At 34.6% G+C, this 27,313-nt stretch overlaps 1 long non-coding RNA gene across 14 annotated transcripts in view; it reads right to left on the bottom strand.

The window, feature by feature from the left end:
- LOC129034779 (uncharacterized) overlaps nucleotides 1-27,313 on the bottom strand; it is a 135,803-nt gene that overhangs the window by 58,101 nt on the left and 50,389 nt on the right. For 8 of the 14 annotated variants that reach the window (XR_010126278.1, XR_010126277.1, XR_010126279.1 and 5 more), the window contains 2 exons: nucleotides 19,052-19,171; nucleotides 15,044-15,111 (listed from right to left, as the gene is read on the bottom strand). The exons of 5 other annotated variants lie outside the window; for them this stretch is intronic. This is a non-coding gene — a long non-coding RNA (uncharacterized LOC129034779). The remainder of the gene's footprint in view (nucleotides 1-15,043; nucleotides 15,112-19,051; nucleotides 19,172-27,313) is intronic. One more of the 14 variants, XR_010126276.1, reaches the window with a different exon arrangement.

Below are 27,313 nucleotides of genomic sequence, written 5' to 3'. Positions count from 1 at the left end.
TAATGAGCTTATCCGTGCCCAAGGTCATAACAAAGATTAAAAAAAGAGTTAAAATAAAACTACAGCAAAACACTAATGTTAATGCCCAGATATGACTAGGGCATAATAATATTTGGCAGAGCACACTCTCAAAGTATCTCAGTGGTATTTTTTTTTAAATTTTGTTTCAGAATAGAAACTTAACTCAAGTAAGGTGTAGAATATTAAATAACATAGACATAGATAAAAATGCATGAGACTTTTCTCCTAAAAGAAGTAAGCCAAGCTGTTTTCAGAATTTAAATTTCTAAGCTAAAAATGTTTAAGTAGTTTTACAAAACTCTGTGTTGTTAACCCATTGTTATTTCTGAAGGAGATGAAAATTTGGTATGCTGTTTTATTATCTTTTCCTGCAATTTTTTTTTTAAACTTACAGCAGGTAGGATGTGGGAGTGTTTTAAACACTCAATTTGCCTTACTATTTGGATAATTATTAGTAAATACTTGTGGTGTTGCAGAAAAAATTCTTTTGATTATTAAATATTTAATAATCTAGGCAATTGTAATAATGTCTATTTTAAATGATGATGATCTTGAGTTTGCACTTTGTTGTTTTTGTTTTAGTCTGAATATATTACATGATAAAGACAATAAAAATTCTTCATTAAAATTTCTTTTGGGAAAAATTAAGCTCATTTCTGCATAATAGATATGCATTGCTCCGGTTTTGTATTTGATATCTTCAGGAGCCATTTTAATTATTTCATGCTAAGAGATAGTAAGCAATGGAAAGCCTCTAAAAGTATCTTTGGTTTAACAGAGATTTTACTTACATTGACCCTAGAGTTCCACTGATAAATGATGAAAATTAACTAACAAAATATGGAGACAAATGCCTGGGCGCCGTGGCTCATGCCTGTAATCCCAGCACTTTGGGAGGCCGAGGCAGGAGGATGACCTGAGGTCAGGAGTTCAAGACCAGCCTGGCCAACATGGTGAAAGCCCCTGTCTACTAAAAATACAAAAATTAGCTGGGCATGGCAGTGGGTGCCTGTAATCCCAGCTACTTGGGAGGCTGAGGCAGGAAAATCGCTTGAACCCGGGAGGCAGATGTTGTAGTGAGTCAACGTACCACTGCACTTCAGCCCACGTGACTGACAGAGTGAGACTCTGTCTCAAAAAAACACAAAAACAAACAAATTATATATATATATAGAGAGAGAGAGAGAGAGAGAGAGACAGAGACAGAGACAGAGAGAGAGACAAATAGGACAAAAGTGGATAAAATTTTTATTAACTAATACCCTTTAATTCTGGTACCCATTATTTTAACATTCAGTACATTTATATATTAATCTTTTATCTACTTATCATATAGTAAAATCTAATGATTTTGGTTGAAACCAAGACTTGCTCCTGATATGCCCATGTAGAAAAAAAAAAGAGCATTAAAAAAAAGTGCCTTTTTGTTTTATAGGAGACTTTTGTATGTTTCCTAGAACAGAGGACAAAAGTTAAACATAAGGATTGTCCATTGACTTGACAGTTAAATCATCCCATGAAGCCAGAAGATAACTAGGGAGTGATTTTGTTAAATAAGATCAATAATTTTTTTGATTCTACATTATAATTTAAAACTGACAGTCTCTGGTATTTAAATATAGTAGGATTCATTTCAGCTAAAATTTTATATTGCTATAACATGAGCAATGCTACAAGAAGTCAAAAACCCATTGAATCTTTAAGGACTCCATTCCTACTTTTCTTTACTATTAATCAAAGACACTTTAATTTTCAAATGAAGTTGGGACAGTAGAATTTTCTTAAAATATTTAGATATAAAAATAAAAAGACAAAAATTTTAAAATATATACATAATTTTCTGAATATATCAATAGATTACAAAACCATCCTTACATTGAACAAAAATAATGCCATAAAATATATTAAATGGGAATCATAATTTTCCATCAATTCGTTTTTTTCATTTAGTCATCATTTTCAGATTAGCCAACTTGACATAATATACCATCTGACAAAGTTTTATTTTATAAGATTTTTGAAGTTTACCCTTCAAGCTTTTTTTTTCCTGTTGTATCATTTTCCTATTACTACATAACAAATCACCACAAAGATAGAAACTTAAAACAACATCCATTTATTAGTTCCAGTTCTGAATGTCAGAGGCCTAGGCACAAGTTAGCTCTTTCCTCTGCTTAAGCTCTCACAGGCTGAGGTATTCTCGCTTGAAGTATAATACTTCTTAACTGTGAATATGTAACTTCAAATAGTGATAGCAAATATTTTATTATGTTTATGTTTATTTAAAATGCAATTCTCTATGTGCTTAGGTGTAATGTTGCTGATGAATCAGCAATGTAAATTTGTTTAAGTTCTTTGTAGTTTCTGGATATTAGCTCTTTGTCAGATAGGTAGATTGCAAAATTTTTCTCCCATTCTGTAGGTTGCCTGTTCACTCTGATGGTAGTTTCTTTTGCTGTGCAGAAGCTCTTTAGTTTAATTAGATTCCATTTGTCAATTTTGGCTCTTGTTGCCATTGCTTTTGGTGTTTTAGTCATGAAGTCCTTGCCACACCTATGTCCTGAATGGTATTGCCTAGGCTTTCTTTTAGGGTTTTTATGGTTTTAGGTCTAACATTTAAATCTTTAATCCATCTTGAATTAATTTTTTTATAAGATGTAAGGAAGGAATCCAGTTTCAGCTTTCTACATATGGCTAGACAGTTTCCTCAGCACCATTTATTAAATAGGGAATCCTTTCCCCATTTCTTGTTTTTGTCAGGTTTGTCAAAGATCAGATGGTTGTAGATGTGTGGTATTATTTCTGAGGCCTCTGTTCTGTTCCATTGGTCTATATCTCTGTTTTGGTACCAGTACCATGCTGTTTGGGTTACTGTAGCCTTGTAGTAGAGTTTGAAGTCAGGTAGCATGATGCCTCCAACTTTGTTCTTTTGGCTTAGGATTGTCTTGCCAATGTGGACTCTTTTTTGGTTCCACATGAATTTTAAAGTAGTTTTTTCCAATTCTGTGAAGAAAGTCATTGGTAGCTTGAAGGGGATGGCACTGAATCTATAAATTACCTTGGGCAGTATGGCCATTTTAACAATATTGATTCTTCCTACCCATGAACGTGGAATGTTCTTCCATTTGTTTGTATCCTCTTTTATTTCATTGAGCAGTGGTTTGTAGTTCTGCTTGAAGAGGTCCTTCACATCCCTTGTAAGCTGGATTCCTAGGTATTTTATTTTCTTTGAAGCAATTGTGAATGGGAGTTCACTCATGATTTGGCTCTCTGTTTGTCTGTTATTGGTGTATAGGAACGCTTGTGATTTTTGCCCACTGATTTTGTATCCTGAGACTTTGCTGAAGTTGCTTATCAGCTTAAGGAGATTTTGGGCTGAGATGATGGGGTTTTCTAAATATACAATCATGTCATCTGCAAACAAGGGCAATTTGACTTCCTCTTTTCCTAATTGAATACCTTTTATTTCTTTCTCCTGCCTGATTGTTCTAGCCAGAACTTCCAACACTATGTTGAATAGGAGTGGTAAGGGAGGGCATCCCTGTCTTGTGCCCATTTTCAAAGGGAATGCTTCCAGTTTTTGCCCATTCAGTATGATATTGGCTTTGGGTTTGTCAAAAATAGCTCTTATTATTCTGAGACACATTTCATCAATACCTAGTTTATTGAGAGTTTTTAGCATGAAGGGCTGTTGAATTTTGTTGAAGGCCTTTTCTGCATCTATTGAGATGATCATATGGTTTTTGTCTTTGGTTCTGTTTATATGATGGATTACGTTTACTGATTTGCATATGTTGAACCAGCCTTGCATCCCAGGCATGCAGCAAACTTGATCGTGGTGGATAAGCTTTTTGATGTGCTGCTGGATTCGGTTTGCCAGTATTTTATTGAGGATTTTTGCATCGATGTTCATCAGGGATATTGGTCTAAAATTCTCTTTTTTTGTGTGTGTGTCTCTGCCAGGCTTTGATATCAGGATGATGTTGGCCTCATAAAATGAGTTAGGGAGGATTCCCTCTTTTTCTATTAATTGGAGTAGTTTCAGAAGGAATGGTACCAGCTCCTCTTTGTACCTCTGGTAGAATTCGGCTGTGAATCCATTTGGTCCTGGACTTTTTTTGGTTGGCAGGCTATTAATTATTGCCTCAATTTCAGAACCTGTTATTGGTCTATTCAGGGATTCAACTTCTTCCTGTTTTAGTCTTGGGAGGGTGTATGTGTCCAGGAATTTATCCATTTCTTCTAGATTTTCTAGTTTATTTGCGTAGAAATGTTTACAGTATTTTCTGACGGTAGTTTGTATTTCTGTGGGATCAGTGGTGATATCCCCTTTATCACTTTTTATTGTGTCTATTTGATTCTTCTCTCTTTTCTTCTTTATTAGTCTTGCTAGCAGTCTGTCAATTTTGTTGATCTTTTCAAAAAAACCAGCTCCTGGACTCACTGATTTTTTGAATGGTTTTTTGTGCCTCTATCTCCTTCAGTTCTGTTCTGATCTTAGTTATTTCTTGCCTTCTGCTAGCTTTCGAATGTATTTGCTCTTGCTTCTCTAGTTCTTTTAATTGTAATGTTAGGGTGTCAATTTTAGATCTTTCCTATTTTCTCTTGTGGGCATTTAGTGCTATAAATTTCCCTCTATACACTGCTATGTGTCCCAGAGTTTCTAGTGTGTTGTGTCTTTGTTCTCATTGGTTTCAAAGAACATCTTTATTTCTGCCTTCATTTAATTATGTACCCAGTAGTCATTCAGGAGCAGGTTGTTCAGTTTCCATGCAGTTGAGCGGTTTTGAGTGAGTTTCTTAATCCTGAGTTCTAGTTTGATTGCACTGTGGTCTGACAGACAGTTTGGTACATCACCATCATCAAAGACCAAAGGTAGATAAAACCACAAAGATGGGGAGAAACTAGAGCAGACAAGCTGAAAATTCTTTTTTTTTTTTTTTTGAGCCAGAGTCTCGCTCTGTCACCCAGGCTGGAGTGCAGTGGCACGATCTCGGCTCACTGCAAGCTCTGCCTCCTGGGTTCATGCCATTCTGCCACCTCAGCCTCCCAAGTAGCTGGGACTACAGGTGCCCACCGCCATGCTCAGCTAATTTTTTGTATTTTTAATAGAGACAGAGTTTCACTGTGTTAGCCAGGATGATCTCGATCTCCTGACCTCGTGATCTGCCCACCTTGGCCTCCCAAAGTGCTGGGATTACAGGCGTGAGCCACCACACCCGGCCAAAGCTGAAAATTCTAAAAATCAGAGTGCCTCTTCTCCTCCAAAGAACGCAGCTCCTTGCCAGCAACAGAATAAAGCTGGATGGATAATGACTTTGATGAGTTGAGAGAAGAAGGCTTCAGACAATTGGTAATAACAAACTTCTCTGAGCTAAAGGAGGATGTTTGAACCCATCGCAAAAAAGCCAAAAACCTTGAAAAAAGATTAGACGAATGGCTAACTACAATAAACAGCATAGAGAAGACCTTAAATGGCCTGATGGAGCTGAAAACCATGACACGAGAACTATGTGAAGCATGCACAAACTTCAGTAGCCAATTCAATCAAGTGGAAGAAAGGGTATCAGTGATTGAAAATCAAATAGATCAAATGAATGAAGTGAAGCGAGAAGTTTAGAGAAAAAAGAGTAAAAAAAACGAACAAAGCCTCCGAGAAATATGGGATTATGTGAAAAGACCAAATCTATGTCTGATTGGTGTACCTGAAAGTGACGGGGAGAATTGAACCAAGTTGGAAAAACTCTTCAGCATATTATCCAGGAGATCTTCCCCAACCTAGCAAGGCAGGTCAACATTCAAATTCAGGAAATACAGAGAACACCACAAATATACTCCTCAAGAAGAGCAACTCTGAGACACATAATTGTCAGATTCACCAAAGTTGAAATGAAGAAAAAAATGTTAAGGGCAGCCAGAGAGAAAGGTCGGGTTATCCACAAAGGGAAGCCCATCAGACTAACAGCAGATTTCTCAGCAGAAACTCTACAAGCCAGAAGAGAGTGGGGGCCAATATTCAACATTCTTTAAGAAAAGAATTTTCTGCTTTGTCGTTTTTATTTTAATCTTTTAAGTATAAGGCAAGTCGCAGGCAAAACAATCTAAATAAATGACATTCATTGGTGATATTTCAAGCAGTAGGATCAAACAGGGAAGAATGGGAAAAATTTGGGTTAGTTTGTGACCAATTACCTTTAAATGATTCTGTATGTCACTGTTTTTTACTCCCTTAGTGTTGGGAAGTAATATGAATATCTTTCAGTTTCTGCATGGTCAGAGGTTACTGAGGAAAAATTACTGGAAACCGTGGTTACATGACAATCCTTGGATGTTAAAGGGTGTTGGAATAGATAGAGAAATCCAGAATTATATAGAGATTTATTTCTTCAGTTATTTCTTCTACATTCCAAAGGGTTGTAACCAGATACCTTCCCTTATCTTTTTGGAGCGATCCAGAGGAGAGGGTGGTAGCCCCCAGATCCATAATTTCAGGGTGTTTCTCCTATGGTACAGACTCCACTGGCATAACCACCTGGCTCCTCCACATTGCCATGAAGGAGAAGGTGTGGCTTCAGAAACCTACAACTTGATTGCTTTAAGTAATCAGAAACCTTGTGCTTGATCTCAGAACCAAGTAAGTGAATGTAGTATTAAAAACATGTCTTGCATTTTATATGTTAATTGAATATTATTATTCTCCACTGATTAATATTATAGACTAAAATCTAAACGGAAAGACAAGTGAACAATGAAATTTTTAATACAATGTTTTGAAAAATTTCATGAAGAAAATAAGCAAGATCTGGTAGTAAAAAACTGTACCATTAGAAATATGCAATTATTTTTCTGTACACTCAAATCTAACTCTATTATAGCAACTGTAAGTTGTATTATAAATTAACTATTTTGGCTTTCCATGCCTATTTGCTTGTGAACCTTTTGAGGAAAATGACTAACCCTATTTATTTTTTTATTTCCAGGAAATGGTATTTGGGGTTTAATAAATACTTCTAGAATTAATAAATTAATAGCTAACCTAAACTTTCACTGTCCCAATTCAAAATTATTAATCTAATATCAAGGAAATTCACATTTAATTCTCTTTTTACCTCATCTAAATATATCATCTCATAGAGTTGTTGAAACTTGGAAAAACAAAATATCTCCCGATTTTACAAGAAATTTTTGATCTATGATAGTATAACGCCATTTATTTCATATTAAACTGAATGTATATTTAATTTCAAAGTTTTCAAACGAAAATACCAGAAAGTTAATCCCAATATTCAAGTTAGAACAAAGGAGTCTTCAATCAGAAATGGATCCTATCTTTTTTAGAGGCCCCCTATGACACAGGTACAGTTAAGATATTGTTCATAACTATAAGAACAAATTTTCTTATGAAATAAATATGGACAATATCAAATGAGGAACATTTCCTATGATGCTGAGAGAATCTTTCACCTTTGATCTTCCATTTTCTTCTTAGCTATTTTATAATACATTTTTTACAATAACTATTCTTATTATGCATGTAGAAAATATGGGCCAACCTTCATGTATAATAATTGAAAAAATAAGTGTTATTGGTTACCACTTAGGTAATGTGATGTGTTAAACCTGTGTCATCCTTTCTCTGTAAGCAATGTCTCCTTTTCTCCATTTTCAGCTTCATGTACATACTGGAGCCTACTTTTTGTGCAGTTATTTTCTTTCAATTTCATTTTAAGTTCCGTAATCCTGCTGCTATTTAAGGAGTGTCCTCAAGATGTTGTGGTTTACACTCTAGTGCCCTATCCTCTTTCAGAAGAACTCCGCTTGGTTTGCTCATGTGTGCACTGCCTTTTAAGTCAGGGCTTCTAGTATGAAGTACAAGAGCTATTTGACTACTCAAGTGTAACTCTTGTTTTGTAGTATATCATTTGAAGACATGTCTCTAGGCTTCTGGTTATTTATACAACTTATAGTCTACTTCTATCTGTGTGTATGCTGTGTTATTTACTCTGCATTTATTTGTATATAGTAGACTGAAGTAAGCTATTTGCATTCACCATAATGATGTATTTTTGTACATTCAAAAAGTATGGCATTACTGATAATGTAATCATTTGAATTTATTCAAGGTTTATTTGCTTTAACATTTCTTCATGTCAGATAAAGGTCTTAGTGAAATTATAGATAAACTGGCTAAAATCATGGAAAAATGGAAATTTTAACTTAAAATGTAAAGGCATTTTCATATTTCATAGTATCCTGAAGATCAAGATGAAGAATACATTGGATTATATAAATGCAAAATGTTAAAAAGAGAGTGGCTAAGCACAAACATATTTTGCTCAAACAATATTTCCTTTTTCATGTTATAAGTAAATTGCTCTTGACATTTATATAGCTAAAGTTTATATTCATATATTATTCCCCCCAAACAAAACATGAATGTTTTCGTAAAAATCACACAGTAATTGCATAGGTACTGAGATTAATGGAACTAATGGATTAAAATATTTTATTAAATACCAATATTATGGCAGTTAAAACTATAAACTTCAGCATTGGACTGCCCATGCTTACCTTCCAATTTAATCATTTATCAACTGTGTTATTTTAGGTAAGTTACTTAACTTCTCTAAGGCTCCTGGATATATAATAATACCTGCTAATAAGACAGATGGAAAAATTAAGTTGCTGAATACATTTCATACTTAACATCTAAGATTTGGGGTTCAAATTTATAATATCCTATCTGTGTGGTTTTAAATTACTCTAAGTCTAGAAATTTACATAAATCAGTCACAGGTCAGTAATGTCCTGAATATCTTGTCAGAGACTGATGCTTCTCTGGTGGGACTCATCCAGAAATGCCACATGTAAAGTCCTATTAAGTATAAACTGTCACTTCAAAAGTAGAAAGTATACAAGAACAAAGGTCCTTTGTTTCAGTGTTACCAGAATCATTCCTAGAATTATCAGTACCACCTAAATTCACATAATGTAATTTTCTAATATTTATAAGTAGAAAATATTCTAAAATATTAAAATAGACGAGAAGAGATATAAAACATAAAAAAGGAAAAGATGCCATCAGCAATGACAGGAAGAAAATGATAAAGAGCAAAGTACAACTTTCCCAAAAGAAAAATGTAATCAAGGAACTTAAAAATAGAGATAAATGTAGTACAGACACACCATGGAATGCTATGCAGCCATTAAAAAGAACAACATCATGTCATTTGCAGATACATGGATGGAGCTGGAGGCTGTTATTCTTATCAAAGTTACACAGGAACAGAAAACCAAATGCTGCATGTTCTCACTTATAAGTAGGAGCTAAGTGATGAGAACACATGGACACATAGAGGGGAACAACACACAGAGGGTGGAGTTTGGGAGGAGGGAGAGGATCAGGAAAAATAACTAATGGTACTAGGCTTAATACCAGGGTGAGGAAATAATCCGTACAACAAACCCCTGTAACACGACTTTACCTAAATAAAAAACTTGCACAGGTGCCCTTGAACTTACAAGTTAAAAATGAAAAAATAAAAATAAAAATAGAGTTACAGGTAGATTCAACTAAACAGAAGTAAGAATTACTAAAAGTGAAATAGACCTGAATGCAAAACAGAGGGGTAAATGTTTGAAAATATAAACAAGATTAAGATTTACTTAGGTTACAAAAGAAAATACACAAATGGCCAACAAACACATGAAAAAATTCTCAACATCACTAATGATCAGGGAATTTCAAACTAAAACCACAATAAGATACCACCTTACTCCTGTAAGAATTGTCACAATTAAAAATTAAAAAAAATAGATGTTGGCATGGATGTGCTGAAAAAGGAACACTTTTACACTGTTGGTTGGGAAGGTGAACTGGTATAACTACTATTTAAACCCATATGGAGATTCCTTAAAAAACTAAAAGTAGATCTACCATTCCATCCAGCAAGCCCACAATTGTGTACCTGCCCAAAGGAAAAGAAGTCATTACATGAAAAAGGCACTTGCACACGCATATTTATAGCAGCAGAATTCACAATTGCAAGAAATATAAAACCAGCCTAAATGCCCATCAAGCAATGACTGGATAAAGAAAATGTGGTGTATATATACACCACGGAATAATACTCAGCTATAAAAAGAAATGAAATAATGGCCTTTGCAGCAACTTGAATAGAGCTGGAGACCATTATTCTGAGTGAAGTAACTCAGGAATGGAAAATCAAATATTGTATGTTCCCACTTGAAAGTGGGAGCTGAGCTATGAGAATGCAAAGGCATAAAAATGATATAATCGACTTTGGGGACTCAGGACAAGGACGGGAGTGGGGTAAGGGATATAAGACCACACACTGGTAAAGTGGACACTGCTCAGGTGATGGGTACCTCAAAATCTCAAAAATCATCACTGAAGAACTTTTCCATGTAACCAAAATCCATGTGTTCCCCAATAACTGTTGAAATAATTTTAAAAAATCATTGCCCAAACAAACCCCACAAAAAAGGGTTATTGAGGTTACAATGAGAATAAATAAACTTCCAACTAAAGCTGTAGAGTTAGAGAATAGATAACAGGCAAACAATAGAAAAACAAAAATTGGCTGAGAATGTGTCAACAATTGTGAAAAAAAATCTAAATTCTCAGATTTGGGAATCATAACAAATCCCAAGCCAGTTAAAGATAAAGATACCCATCAGTAGATTTATCAGGCTAAAATTACTGAAACCCAAGGAGAGAGATTGATATGGTTTGGCTGTGTTCCCAGACAAATTTCATCTTCAATTATAATTCCCATAATCCCCACAAGTCATGAGAGGGACCTGGTGGGAGGTAATTGAATCATGGGGTTGGTTACCCTCATGCTGTTCTCATGATGGCGAGTGTGTCCTCACGAGATCTGATGGTTCTATCAGGGGCTTTTCCCCCTTTGCTCAGCACTTCTCCTTCCTACCATCATGTGAAGAAGGACATGTTTTGCCTCCCCTTCTGTCATGATTGTAAGTTTCCTGAGGCCTCCCCAGCCATGTGAAACTGTGAGTCAATTAAACCTTTTTCCTTTTTAAATTACCCAGTCTTAGGCAGTTCTTTACAGTAGTGTAAGAACAGGCTAATACAGGGAGTAAATCTTAAACAGCAGAAAGAAAAGATATTCTCTACACAATGAGGATAAAAACAAACAGCATGTTTCTTAAAAAACAACAATGAAAGTTAGAAAATAGAGAATAGAATTTTGAAAAACAAACAACTTAGGGATATGCACACACACATATATACTTGTAGATATAAAATAACATATACTATATTTATGGAAAAATTTATAGAACAAATTGAGTCATTACAAAAACTTAAATAAAGAATATACATATTACAATGTTAAAATTTTCCACATTAATCTATAAGTTCAATTTGGTGCAATCCCAATTTTTGTGCTGTTGGTGGTAGTTGTATTGTTGGTGGTGGGGGGTGGTGGTGTTAGTGTGTGTGTGTATGTGCATGCAACTAAAAAACATTTCCATTGCCCTCCTGAACTAAAAGCAGAAAGTGGGAAAGTTGGCCAAGAAAAAATCAAGGTTTATTAACAAGATATAATAACATATACTTTCTAGTATTAATGAATGAATAGATAGGTTGTCTAAAAGTTACAGAATACAGAGTTCCAAAGCAGAACCATATCATATATATATATACACATATATATGTATATGTTAGTATTATATATACAAATTAGCGTTATGTTCAGAATAGTGAATTTTTAGACAGAAACTTTTTAATATAATCCCTATTTCCTATCATCTGAAAAGTATATCCTGATTGGCTAAAGTCAATATTTTTTAAATGAAAATTTCAAAATGTGAAAAAGTAGAATTTCTTCATATACCTGAGATAGAAAATTATATTTAAAACCTATATCAATAAGAAATAAACAGTGAAATAGAAAGAATTTTCAAAAGACATGAACAAGCTATCCACAGAAACATACACAAATGGTTAGTAAACCTATGGAAGTATGCTAATGCCTCAGTTTTAATCGGGGAGTAAATGTTAGTGCAGGAAGATACACTTTCATACTAATTTTAATTTCAAAATTAAAACCAATATCAAATGTTAGCAATGGCAAGGATGAAGGAAACCTCAGATACACTACTGGAAATCTGCATGACTCGCTGGAGAACAATTTGCCAAAATCTAGGAAAGTTGAAGATGTAGAATTTTCTACCAAGATATTTTACTTCTAATCACTTATCCTAAAGAAATTTTTATATAAACAAACAAACCATATTAAAATATGTTCACAACAATGAAAAAAATTAGAAAAAACCCTAAATTTTCATCAAAGATTAAAATAGATAGGAAACTATAGATTGATTATATTTTCATTATATCTTAGATATGAATAGGACCCAATGAATATTGGATGAAATCATGTTTCAGTAAAAGGAATAAAAATTGTTTCCATTTATATAAATTTGAAAATATACAATCCAAAATGATGGTGAATATGGTAAATTGTCTTACTCAAATTATCTCCTGTGTGTTGTCTTTCACTACAGAGACTGGAAAGCTAAAAACATATATAGGGTTTCATATCTAATTCTGCTTCTGCAATTAAATGCACTCCTGTGTGACCTGAATTCACTATTAAGTGTAGAAAAATTGAACAATGGTAGAGGTATCTATACTGCCAGTGAATGATTATCAGGCATCACATAGCTCTGGAACAGAAAGTTCCGGCAGCAGATTCAATAAGTCCTTGATTCTAGCCAAAGCAGTATGCTCCTGGAGCCATCAGTTCTGGTAGAAGCTGATCTCCAGAAGTAAGTTAGGTGTAGTGCTTCAGATGCAACATTGCAGCCAGCTCCAGGAAGGGGGAACACGTTTGAAAATTCCCCAAAACTACATCTAGATATGTATTCTAGATCTGCCGTTTTAAACACTTGTCATATGATGACATGCATTCAAAATGGCATTGTGTATAAATGAATGAGGCTGCTAACCACAGGAGTAAATCAATACTGTTAAATACTAACCATAGGGTTGAGTGAATAATACTCAAGGCTGTAACCAAATCATGGCACACTGGTTAGAAAATGTTACCAAGTACACACAAGAGATGTGTACTTGGAATTCTCACTGCAGAATTGCTTGTTACTAATAAGTGTTTGCAAACAAACTCGATGCCCAACAACAAGTGAATTAATAAAATAGAGGATTTTATACAGTATAATCCTTTAGCATTTGGTGAATAAACTAGAGCCACACATGTCAATCAAATAGATGACTGCAAAGAAATATACAGTATGTTGCCTTCTTTTCAAGATATAACACCTACCAAAACAATATATGATTTATCAATTCATAAATATGTGATGAGATTATTTTTGAAAAATATATATGCAGATACAAAACTGCACATTCAAGATAGTGGTTATGGGCTGGGAGCAGTGGCTCTTGCCTGTAATCCCAGCACTTCGGGGGGCCGAGGGGGGCGTATCACTTGAGGTCAGGGCTTTGAGACCAGCCTGGCCAACATGGTAAAACCCCATCTATACTAAAAATACAAAAAATAGTCGGGTGTGGTAGCGTGCACCTGTAGTCCCAGCTACTCAGGAGGCTGAGGCAGAATAGCTTGAACACATGAGGCGGATGGAGGTTGCGCTGAGCCAAGATCACACCACTGCACTCCAGCCTGGGCGACAGAGCAAGACTGTGTCTCAAAATAAATAAATTAATTTATTAAAATAGTGGTTACATCTGGAAAGAAACAAATGGAATTATTATACACCTACTATGTACTGGCAAAAAAAATTAATAAAAAAATTTAATAAAAATTTTTTAATCAGATTAGGAAGAAGGCATCAATTTATCTTCTATATTTGTGTCTTTCAAATATTCTACAGCAAATGTTGCAAAACACTAAGATGATGTTTAGTTTAGGGGCTGGGACGCCAGTGTTTTAATATATTTTAAAATTAAAAATAACCTATGGTATCAAAGGAATTTGTTAGTTCATGAAACGATATTGCTAGCATTTGCCTGGACCCTATCTCTGGTTCTTGGTGATTCTTCCAGCGCGGATATTCCTCTGTTGGCTTTGTCTTCCCTCATTATTTCTAAATTATATCCAGGAGCAAGCACAACTATGTGTTCCCTTATTTATATACAAAGGGGAGATCGTTTCTCACCAATCAGTCACCGAATTAAATTCCTGATTTTCTTTGCGAGTGGACAAATCTAAGACAATTACTGTCATGCAGAATAGCGTTTGCTGGTTAATTGCAGGCTTCCCACTGTACTTCTCCCTTTCAGTCGCTATAGGAGGAGGAAGAGATGGCACTGATGGGCTTATGCTAACCTCTACTAAACCTCAGAATTTGGAGGAGCATTAATACCACCAAAATCTCAGGGCTCTAAATAGAGAAAATGTGAAATTCATTAAGGAAAATATGGGTGTTTTCCAGGAGATGGAACGGGGGGACAGGAGACTAGGTAAGCAAGCAGTAACTGAATCGCCACACCAAGTGCAGATCTTCAGGGTGTTTCAACATGCTAGTATGTAGGTCAGTGTTCTGAAAGTATGGTCCCTGGACCAACAGCATTAGTATTGCCTAGGACCCTGTTAGAAATGTAAGATCTCAGGTTATACCTCCAACCTACTGAATCAGAGTGGCTGGGCCCAACCAGCTTTCCAGGAGATTCTGATGCCCACTAAAGATTGAGAGTCCCTTCTCCAGGCCCTTATAACCACACACCTCTCCTATTGTGAGCACCTCACTTTGCTGCATGGAATACTACTGTTGTAAAAAATGTATTTTCAGCTACACAGCCATGTACATCATGTATATTGTATTTTCAGGAAAACAAAGAGAAGATTTTAGAAGGTAAATTTGACTATATGTCAAGTTCACCAACATGCTGGCTTCAGAACCTTCATGGTAAGATACCATCCCACTACATATACAATATTAATAATCCAAATCTGGAATGTATCTACGTTTCTTGTGTTTCTGGTTATCTTACCTTCTTCTGTGATATTATTTGCTTCAATCCTATGTTTCTTGTGACTCATTAAGATTATTTTCCATGTTCTGGAGTGGAAAAACAAAACTTGTTAATTTTGATAAAGTCAGTTTTTTCTTTTGTTGCTCATGAAACAAAATTTTTAAAGTTAATTTTGATAAAGTCAAATTTTTTTCTTGTTGTTCATGCTTTTGGTGTCACAGCTCAGATTTTATTGCCAAATAGATATTCATGAAGATTTATCCCCATGTTTTATTCTTTATCCCCATGAATAGTTTCATGGTTCCCACTCTTATATTTAGGCCTTTGATCTATTTTAAGTTATTTTTTGTACATGGTATGAACTAAAAGCATTTCAACTTATTCTTTTGCTTGCAGAAATACACTTGTCCCTGCACCATTTGTTGAAGAGACAATTTTTTCCTCTTGAATGGTCTTGGCTCTTTTTTTGAAAATCAATTAAACAAAGATGTTTGGTTTTAGTTCTGGATTCTCAGTTCTATTCCATTAGTCTCTATGTTTATCTTTATGCCCACACCACACTGTTTTAATTACTATAGATTTATAGTAGTTTTGAAATAAAAAACTGTGAGCCCTTCACCTTTGTTGTTTTCTATGTCATTTTGGCTATTTGGACTCACTTACAATATCACATGAATTTGAGAATTTGCTCTTAATATTATCCAAAAAAAAGAGTTGTTTAAACTTTGGTAGGGATTGCATTTTACTTGTACTTTAAGTTGCTTTCACACCTTAGTAATATTAAATGTTCCAATCTATGGATAAGGGATGTCTTTCCTTTTATTTGAGCCTTCTATATTACTGTATTTCTAATTAAGAAATTTATTTTAGGTAGAATTAAGGGTGTACATTTGTATGATAAAATAACTCATATATAGGTAACAAGATTATATTTCTAAAACCATTACTTTATTATTGGCTTTTAGAAATTCTATTAATAACTCAACATATATTGAAAAATAATGTGGTTTTTATTATTTTTTTTACCAGAAGACATTGGCTACTATGCTGGAACTATGACCAGTTTACATGTAGCCATCTGTACTAGCGGAGACCTGACATACTGGCAATTTTTTCCATGCTATTTAAACATTATGCATTTTTTTCATACACAAAGAACAAATTCACTGAATCACTCTTTAATTCATCTCTATTTCAAAGTAATTCAATTATTCTGTGGCTTTTATTCAAGTTGAATGCATAATTAATTGAAAACATGCCATTGATTTTACACCACCAGAAAAGAAACAATTGCTTCCTATTTCAATGTTAAGATTCACCTTTCAATGGTAAGATGACTTCCAGTGAGGTAGAAATGATGATTCTCTTAAGGAGAATAAAATCCTTCATAAATTATGGAACAGTGTAAAAGGGACAGGAAATTGCAACACAGGCTAAAAATCATTAAATAATAAAATTTTAATTCTCAAAGAAATTTGCCTGATTTGGACATGAAAAAAATAGGAGTTAGAATTATTCTATTAGGTCAAACTTTTTTTAGTTACATAGGAATCTAGTGTGCTACTTTAAGATAAGGAATTTCACTGAGGCTTGGAAATTGACATTAAAATAATAAAAATTGGCACCTTTGAGGAAAAAGCCTTGAAATCAGCAGAAAAAAAAGTAATTTAAACTAGATTTGCTTCATGAAGTGAGGTACATCTGCTTGATAATCAGCAATTATTTTTCCAAGGGAGAAAAAATAATAGTCATTACTTTTTGTGATTTCATGTTAGTTTTTCTTATTACCGTAAACATTCCTCAAACTACAGTTTTGGATCTGCTTTTTAGACTTGCATGAAAATTATTTCTATCAAATAATCAGGAAGCTTTTCATGTTAAGTAGAGTTGCTACTTCCCAATCTTTAATCCAATGGGTATATACAGAGCACAGAATATGGGCCACATGGTGCCCAAGGTTTTGGGATACTCGTACTCAAAAAGAAACATTTGCTTTCTCAGGGTTTCCTGGCGCAAAAATAATGATCCTATAACCAAACAAAATGCATATCACTTTAAATATTAACAAGGGCCATAAATTGATAAATCAATCATATATAGATTGTCTAGGGAGTTTAGGTGAAATTATACAGGATTTATAAGAAAGATTGACCTATCAAGGTGACAGCTGAGTCACTAAAAAGGTAATATAAAAGAAGGAAAAGAATTTCATGAAAAGGGAACAGTAAGTGAAGTGTGTGTAGATTTGAGTTGGCCTTGTTTGAAGAAATAAAAGAATGTTGCAGTATTTGTCATACAGAGAGAAAGGAGAGAAATGACATAAGATGGGATCAAATCTTGCACAGCTTATTAGAGGACGGTTTGTTTGTTTTGTTGTTGTTGTTGTTATTGTTTTGTCTACCCTATGTCCAAACCCTGCCTTCTCCTATGGGAAACGCTGTATCCTGGCAGCAAATAGGGGCACGTTACTTAAGCTCAGACAACACTTTTAGAAAAGGATTGAAGCACTGGGCAAATATTTAGTAAATTTACAAAGAATATGCAATTTATCTCAAAGCATCACTCTAGTGTCAGGAGCCTCAAAATCTAGGGTGAAGAATAGGGGTGTTTGGGGAAGCTGCCAAGTAGGGGGAGAGGTGTCAGACTGCCTATGCTGGGCAACCTTGGAAGTGGTTCCTGCACCAAAATCTTTTGGTTACATCAGTTCTCCAAGCTTGGTTCTGTAGATCCTGTTTTCCACCTAAGCACTTATCCAGTTGATTTTTTAAAAAAACTTAAATTAGCTAGAGTCCATTTCTATTACTTACAGCCCCAAACTCTTAGACATTGTTATAGAATATTCTCTACTAGGATCAGCTTCTTCTTAATATTCTTTTCTTTCATCTACAGTAATTGTCTCTACAATTGTTCATAGTTTCCCCAATATTCTAATTATCTTCACACCTTAATGTCTGCACCTGGTCTTCTCTATGTCAACCTGTGGACAATACTCTTCCAGAAAACCTTCCTGGCCCCTACCAAACAAAGTCAATTCCATTTTCTGTGCTCCCTCCATATTTTATTGGTAGCATAGTCCATGTTATGCTATATTTAATAAACAAATGTAACATCTCAGTGGTTTGCCTACTTTCAGAAACCCCATAGTAAATCATGGTTATGGCCCAGGGCACTGCTCCACAATATGACACCCACGCTATTTTGAGCTTGTGACCCCACAAGAGACTTCCATATTGCCACTGCAGAGGAAGAGAGAAACTGGAGGATGGCACAGCAGATTTCACAGCTTTAACCTTGGAGTGGCCCACTTCTATCTGGACAGATTAATATTTAAATGGCCTTGGACAACTGCAAGAATTTGGGGAGGATAGTTTTCAGGATGCTGTTAGAATACGATATGAGAATTTGATGAAAACATAACGTCATGTTGGACTCGTGTATCCTGTTTTCACCTAATTTCGTATATATAACATTGTACTATAATTTATTCACTTACAAGTTGGTCTGTACCTTCACTATGCATTGGTCCTTAAGGGTAGGGACTATTACTTCTTCCCCTCTGAAGCCTCAGTACTGAGTATCGTGCTTGGCACTCAGTAAACACCATTAATGTTTATGGAATGAGAAGGTGGTAAATGGATGTTATTTTTCCACAATAATTTTCTTTGTATTATAATTCCATGATACAGTATTAGCCACCATTCACTGAATATTAAGCATCAAAGTGCTGTGGAGTACTGTTTCCATCAACAGAGTAGGTTAAATTCCCTGGGGGCATTCCTGCTACCCAAAACCTGCATAAAACACAAATTATACTTCATTTCTAGACTGTAGGATATAATAGAAAACACTACAAATCAAAAGAGAGAGAGAGAGAGAGAGAGATTAAAAGCATGAGCTTGAACCTAAGTGGTGAGCACTGAAAGCAAACAGAAGTCAGTTATGTGGACAGAAATACAGTCAGTATTGCTCTGGGGCCATGGGGTTTTTTCCCACATTAGTAAGGGAGACCTTGAAACTGGCACTCACATACAAAATGAAGAGTTGGCAGGGGATAGTTGGGGTCCATATCTGAAGTTATTTAGGCTCTGGGCACATCAAGTTGAATCACTGTCCACAGGAAAGCATCCTTCTACTTATCTTCAGAGTCTGCAAATAATACCATCAACCACATACACCTCATAATCAAATCAGACCAAAGAAACAATGAACAAACACCTTCACTGAGAAGTGGCAGAGTCAACAGAAAGTAAATTTAGGCCAAAAATGACCTGATGGTAAGTATGTGAGCTATATCCAGATGGATAATGACTTACAGTTACCCTCCCTTAGTTGCTCAGTTCGTTTTTAAATTATAAATGGATTTTAATAAATACAAAAACTGACACGTGAGAAATGTCATACTTTTTTCTCACATTTGTACTTCTATTAAATAATTTTGTAAAAATAGAATGCATAGAGTATTTAATGTCACTGTTTATATTAGCATTTCTCAAACTGTGCAGTCTTTTTGATATATTTAAAATACATTTAAAATAGTTTGTGACATAACATAATTATTATACTAAAATGTAAAAGCCTTTTTTTCTAATGTGACCCTATATTCATGATATTACCTTATTTGTCTCTATTGATTCCCAAATATAACTTCATTTTTATTCTGGTTTTGCCTAGTGTTTGGTAAGATTATCCTATTATTTTAAAAATGGTAAGACAGAAAATGTTGACTTATTATATTCCCAACATAATCCCCATTAAATTTAATTACTATATCATATTACACAGAAAAGAGTTAACACAGCAACCCTGAAAATATCCTTAGAAAGGCTTGCTTGCATTGCTGCCTCTTGGTTGGCATTTAAAAACATGGATTTCAAGAGTGTTTCCACATGTGTCAAAGTTCTGTGCATTTTTAAATAAGAATAAAGAGTGTCTCAATGTTCCTAAACAGCTTGTGCATACAATATAATTTATATTGAACACCTGCTTTCCTACTTGGAAGCTAGAAACTTAATATATGATAGAGAGAGGTATCCCCACAAACCCATCCCTGAAGAAACTCCCTGGGCACTGAATTTCTAGTGTGCTTCCTTGGTAGATGACATTTCACACAAGTTGTCACAACTCATTGCTGGAAAAATTAGTCACATCTATGTACTAGGAAATGACTCTTGGCACCTTGCACTTCGTTTCCTCCAAACTTCACCCCATGTTCCATTTTCTTTTGTTGATATTCTTTCATTCTTTTTGCTGTAATACATCATAGCTGTGTCTGGCTTATTTCACTTAATATAATGTCTTCAAGGTTTGACCACGTTGTGGTAAATGGTAAGATTTCTTTCTTTGCTGAGACTGAGCAAAATTCCATTGTATGTATGTATCAGATTTTCTTTATTCATTTAGGAGTCAATGGGATTTTAGGTTGTTTCTATATTTTAGCTATGGTGAATAATACTGCAAAGAAAATGGGAATGCAGATATCTCTTTGAAATCCTGATTTTAATTCTTTTGAATGTATACTTAGAAATAGGATTGCTGAGTCACATGGTAGTTCCATTTTTAATTTTTTGAGGAAACTCCATTTCCAACGACAGTGACCTGCATGAGTTCCAGAGACCTGTTGTGCAACATGGGACTTACGATTAACACACAGTATTGTGCACTGTAATACATATTCAAAAGACAGATCTTATCATAAGTGTTCTTAACAGACACACACGAACACAAAAGAACACAAGAAAATTTGGGGAAGTGATAAATATATTTGGTACCTTGATCACGGTGATGGCACAACACAATGTATGCATATGTCTATACTCATCAAATGTCTATCAATTATATGTCAATAAAGCTTACAAATCATAGCTAAGGGTACAACTGTATGCTAATTCTTGTGAGTCTTCCTAGTGAATCAACATAACTGGGAGTGGTCTTGGGAACCACTAACATGCTGATGCAAAATATTAAATATTTGAGTGTGTTGTTGTTGTTGTAATTACCTAAAGATATTTTCAAGTAAAGTATGATAGAGATTTAGTCACATCACAACAGGGAATGGGAGAATAAGAATCATAATTGCAAAGACTGACCTTATTCTTTTTCACCAAGACAGTTACAGATTATGCAGTCTTGGAGTGAACTGGGTTCACTAACTAACATGTTCATTAACCAATATCTTCAAAAGTTCCTTTTCAGGGCCATCCTTATTTGAATGGTTTCAATTAAATGAGAATTACATAGTATGCCACCATTAGAGTCACCTTCTATTTTGCATTGTGTATTGCTATGAAAAGATTTTCTATGGAAAAATACCTTATTATCATCTCTAGTTTTCTATTTATATAAATGCATGATCCTTAAATTAAATTGAACTACAACATTAGCAATATATATTGTTATGTTATAATCTGTATTTCTTTTTAGATGCATTTCAGTTTCTTTTATTTTCACTTACTTATGGTCACAATAAAGAAGTTGTAACTTGTTTTATATAAGCTATAGAATGATGATAAACTGTAATTTTAGAGAAGATTTTAAATTCTATTGCAAACTAAGCAGAAAAAGATTTATGGAATAAACATTAAACTTTATTTTCAATGACAATTTGAAGACTTATTCCAAAAATAAGTCTATTCAATGATGTAAGTTGGCTAGAGGTTCAATATAAATTTGTTTACATATTTACTATTAAATTTCTTTGAATATTTTGTTGCATTTGCCAAATGCAATAAAAAGTTCCAAATTTTAAATTCTTTTGAAAATTAAAGCCTAAAATCTGTAAAATATTCATTATTGCATTGTATCTGGATACTTGAAATAACTTTTTGTTTCTTCACATAAGTCTATTGTGTATTTGATCATACACATAATTTTCCAATTTTTTCCATTTTGCAATAAATGGAGATTATTCAGTTAAAAACCATATATGCTATGGCTTATCAATTTCAAATTTAGAAAAAAGTATTATTTATCTTAGAATCAGGCATCTTAAGATATATCACTTTATAATAGTTCTTTAATAATATCTTATTTTGATAATAATCCTGTGAGTTAACTTTTTTAAATTTCAGAAATAAGAAGATAAGTGTTTTAAGTAATTTTTGAGTAAGTTTTTTACTACTATAAATTGTTAAGTTGTAAAGATATAATATATATATTATAAAACTTCTTTTTACAGCAGAAATTCTCAAGATTGCTGAACAAATTAACTAAATTGGGGATAAATATTCAGTTTGATGATCAGTGGTTCAGCATTACTTTGGATGAAGCCTAGCTTATTGTAGTAAATCACAAAGTTGGTAGCAACAATTAGGCCCAGCTAGGTTAACTTGAAAACTAGGTAGCTTTATCTGATCACAATAACATGGGTTACTAATATCTTCAAAATTATGTATATTTATATGTTTCTCACCAAAATATATGAAAACAAAGAATTTAAATTGCAAAAACAGCTATTACTAATTTGACAATTTGTGAGAAAACCCATTTCAAAAAGCTGTGCTTTTCTTGTTCCATAATCCATTACCAATATTGTATTTTCAGAATATACCTAAACTAATAGAGAGCGATAATATGGTTGATATTATATGAAGTAAAGATCTGAAAATATAAGAAAAGTGAGAAATTAATTATAGTGCAGGTGATATATTAAAGATATTTAAATGCTGTTATTCAAATATTTTAACATTTTAAAGTATTTTGAGTATAGTTCTTAAAAAAATTTATAGTTTTCATGTGACAAGTCAAAGATGAATACTAATAAAAAATCTCCTTAGAAACAGGGAATAATTCTAACATTCATTAAGTATAAAATAATTTAAGAAATGTTAGAATTACCCCCTGAATAAATTGTACCTATGTCTATCAATATGAAGGTATATTATTGAGACAGAGCTAAGTGATAAAAGTAGTTTTCAGAGTAATGTATATAGGATGCAATTTTATTTTATTTTGGGGATAACAAGAAAACAAACATTTTACCAAAAATAATTCCAGAATAAATATTTTTGTGACAGTAAATGCATGGAATAAGATGAAAAAGAATAACCATCAACAAATCCTAGTAATATACAAATATTTTCAATCAAATATCTATTTCCAAATGGTTTTCTCTTTATGTTTTATTTTACAATGAAAAATACATTTTTATTGAAAAGAGTCCGTTATAAAAGACTAAAATTTCAAGTTTTTCTTTCCCAGTCCCCTTGCCAGTTTTTGCCTTTCCCAGTCACAAAAAGAATAAAATACCTGTGAATACAACTAACTTGGGAGCTGACAGATATCTACAAGAACTACAAACCACTGCTCAAAGAAATCAGAAATGACACAGACAAATTAAAGAAAACATTCCATGCTCATGGATAGGAAGTTTCAATATTGTTAAAATGGCCATACCACCCAAAGCAATTTATAGATTCAATACTATTCCTATTAAGCTACTACTGATATTCTCAGAACCAGAGAAGGCTATTTTATAACACATATGAACCCAAAAGGAGCCCAAAGAGCCAAGGCAATCTTAAGCAAAAAGAAGAATGCTGGAGGCATCATGCTACCTGACTGTAAACTATACTACAGGGCTACAGTAACCAAAACAGCATGGTGCTGGAACAAAAACAGACACATAGACCAATAAAACAGAATAGAAAATACAGAAATAAGACCACACACCTACAACAATCTGATCTTCGAAAAACTCGACCAAAACAAACAATGGGAAAGGATTCTCTGTTCAATAGATGGTGCTGGAATAACTGGCTAACCATATGCAGAAGATTACAATTGAACCCCTTCCTTATACCATACACAAAAATTAACTCAAGATGGGTTAAAGACTTAAATTTAAAACCCAAAATTATAAAAACTCTGGAAGACAACCTAAACAATACCATTCAGGACATAGGCATGCACAAAGATTTCATGACAAAGATGTGAAAGCAATTGCAACAAAAGCAAAAATTGACAAATGGGTTCTAATTAAACTAAAGAGCTTCTGCATAGCTAAAGAAACTATCAACAGAGTAAACAGGTAACCCACAGAAGGGGAGAAAATTTTTGCAAACCATGTATCTCACAAAGGTCTAATATCCAGCATCTATAAAGAACTTAAACAAATTTACAAGAAAAAACCAAAGACCCCATTAGAAAAGTGGGCTAAGGACATGAGCAGACACTTTTTGAAAGAAGACATACACGTGAAAAATAAGCATATGAATAAAAGCTCAATATCATTGATCATTACAGAAATGCAAATAAAAACCACAATGGGATATTGTTTCACACCAGACAGAAGGGCTATTACTAAAATATCAAAAAATAATAGATGCTGGTGAGATTGTGGAGAAAAAGGAACAATTATACACTGTTGTTGGGAGTGTATATTAGTTCATCCATCGTGGAAGACAGTGTGGCAATTCCCCAAAGACCTAAAGGCAGTGGGAGACAGTGTGGCAATTCCTCAAAGACCTAAAGACCTAAAGACAGTGGGAGACAATGTGGCAATAAAGACAATGTGGCAATTCCTCTTTAGGTCTTTGAGGAACTGCCACATTATCTGCTCCGCAATAGCTGAACCATTCGACCAGCAATCCTATTATTGGGTATATAGCCAAAGGAATATAAATCATTCTATTATAAATACACATGCACATGTATGTTCATTGCAGTCCTATTCACAATAACAAAGATATGGAATCAATCTAAATGCCCATCTATGATAGACTGGATAAAGAAAGTATGGTACATATATACCATGGATTACTATGCAGCTGTAAAAAAGAATGAGATCACGTTTTTTGCATGTCCCCACGTGGATGGAGCTGGAGGCCATTATCCTTAGCAAGCTAACACAGGAACAGAAAAGCAAATACCACATATTCTCACTTATAAGTGGGAGTTAAATGATGAGAACCCGTGAACACACAGAGGGGAACAACACTTACTGAAACCTTTCAGAGGGCGGAGGGTGGAGGAGTGAGAGGATCAGAAAAAATAACTAATGGGTACTAGGCCTAATATGTGAGTGATGAAATAATCTGTACAACAACCTCCCATGACACAAATTTACCTATGTAGTGTACCTGCATTTGTACTCCTGAACTTAAAAGTTAAAAAAAAAGAGAAACTACCATTCCAATTTCTTGTATAGATTCACACACACACGCGTGTGTGCGTGCACGCACACCCCTCCCTTATATTTCTGACTCCTAGGATTTCTCAATCTCCAATTTATCCATTCTCATGGGATGTTGGAATTGCAGATGAGTCCATCTCTTGGGATCCTGTGCTATATTTTCTTACAGAATCTACAAAGGTCTTGGCTGGTTACAGTGACTCATGCCTGTAATCTTAGCACTGGGAGGTTGAGGGTAGAGGATCACTTGAGACCAGGAGTTTCAGACCAGCCTAGGCAACACAGTGAGACTTAGTCTCTATTTGAAAAAAAAAAATAAAGTAATTAAAATTAAAAAAATAAAAAAGAATCTATAAGGGTCTTGTAGGATATAGTCTAGTCCAGCATTTCCAAAGCCTGAGCAATGTAAATCCTTCAGTTATGACCATATCTCCAAAGCATGCATTCTTAGACAGGCAGAGCCTTTGAAATTGTATGATTGTTCTTTAATTATCCTTATATAATCATCCAAAAAGCAATCTAGCTTCTTAAGAAACTGATAAAATTCTATTTCTGAAACCTATTTTTGACAGTCATTTTCAATTTAATAAACACATACTGCTCCCTAGGTTGTGTTATCTGACAGCATGCCCACAACAGAAAAGAGAGATAATTGACAACTGTGACTTCCTTGCTATATCTTTAGATTTCTGGTATCACTCCCATATCATTATGCTTGAAGATTAAATTAAGGCCTGATCATTTTCACTATTGTTCCAATTGCCTAGCAGTATTGGTAAAACTGGGCTTTTGGCTTACCTCTACAGAGATAATTTAGTCGAGGATACATCTTTGGGTAAAAAGCATGGAACAGTCTTGCCCCCACAGATAACAATCCTATTGAAGGTGTGACTTGCCTATTTCAGTCCCAAGAGATATTGAGTTTCAACAAAGCTACACATAGCATTAAACATGACAATTGGTGGCTCACACCTGTAATCCCAGCACTTTGGGAGGCCAAGGCGGGTGGATCAGGAGGTCAGGAGATAGAGACCATCCTGGCTAACACAGTGAAACCCTGCCTCTACTAAAAATACAAAAAAAATTAGCCGGGCAGGGTGGCGGGCGCCTGTAGTCCCAGCTACTTGGGAGGCTGAGGCAGGAGAATGGTGTGAACCTGGGAGGTGGAGGTTGCGCCACTGCACTCCAGCCTGGGCGACAGAGCGAGACTCCATCCCAAAAACAAACAAACAAACAAAAAAATTACAATTAGAGTTCTTCCAGATGAAGTAAGCACAACATACCTTTCTCTTCCACTATATCTATAAACCCTGGATAGAATGCAAGCTATAACCTTATAGAATATAACTATAAACCCTGGACAGAATGCATGAAGCAACCATCAGAGGATGAATAAGGAGGATTGAGGAGATGACAGGAATTCAAAGTATGCCTCAAACCATGGTGAGTTTACCATTTTTATTTCCTCTGGTATCCCTGGGCTGAAATGAAGTACCAAACACCCTTAAGTGATCACACATCAGTGATCATACTGGTGCAAAACTGCTCCAGGAAAATCCTCCAGTTCTGGCTTGAGGAGCTAGACAAGATACTCTTAATGCTTGGAGAGAGTGTATAATCAACTCCCAAGCCCCTCCACACCCAAGCAATTCTGTGTTCAAGGAGGTAGCAGTGGCAAGGAAGTGGCAGTGGCAATGACAGCCTTTGGAGCTAAAATAGAGAGCGAGAGATGGGAACCTGCCTCTCCATTCAGAGCCCCAAGAGGATGAGGCAAACCATTTTATTTTATTTCTTTCTCTTCTTCCTTACTTGACTCCAGGCACAGGTGTAGATGTAGCATGTGTAGCAGAGTACAGTAATTAAACCCCCAGCTTCCTGGCTTATGGCAAGACCCTGAAGAATGAGAAAGGGCCATGGAGATAGTGGAAAGGAAGGAACTAGCAATAGTGAGTCATGCCTAATGATGTTTATGAATTTGTACATTTGCTCACAGCTGCACGTGTGTGACTCTGATCCTATTCATCATATCAAAGATGTTGAGAATTGAACTAAAGAATTATTACATTCATGGGATAGATTCAAACAGACCTGCAAGTCTTTGAAAATTGACATGGCATTGGAACCACAAAATGGGGATTGGAATATGTGATCTACTTAAC

The sequence above is a fragment of the Pongo pygmaeus genome, chromosome 3 (genome assembly GCF_028885625.2).
Source record: "Pongo pygmaeus isolate AG05252 chromosome 3, NHGRI_mPonPyg2-v2.0_pri, whole genome shotgun sequence".
In the NCBI taxonomy this organism is placed as follows: domain Eukaryota; kingdom Metazoa; phylum Chordata; class Mammalia; order Primates; family Hominidae; genus Pongo; species Pongo pygmaeus.
This window is presented reverse-complemented; position numbering and strand designations above follow the sequence as displayed.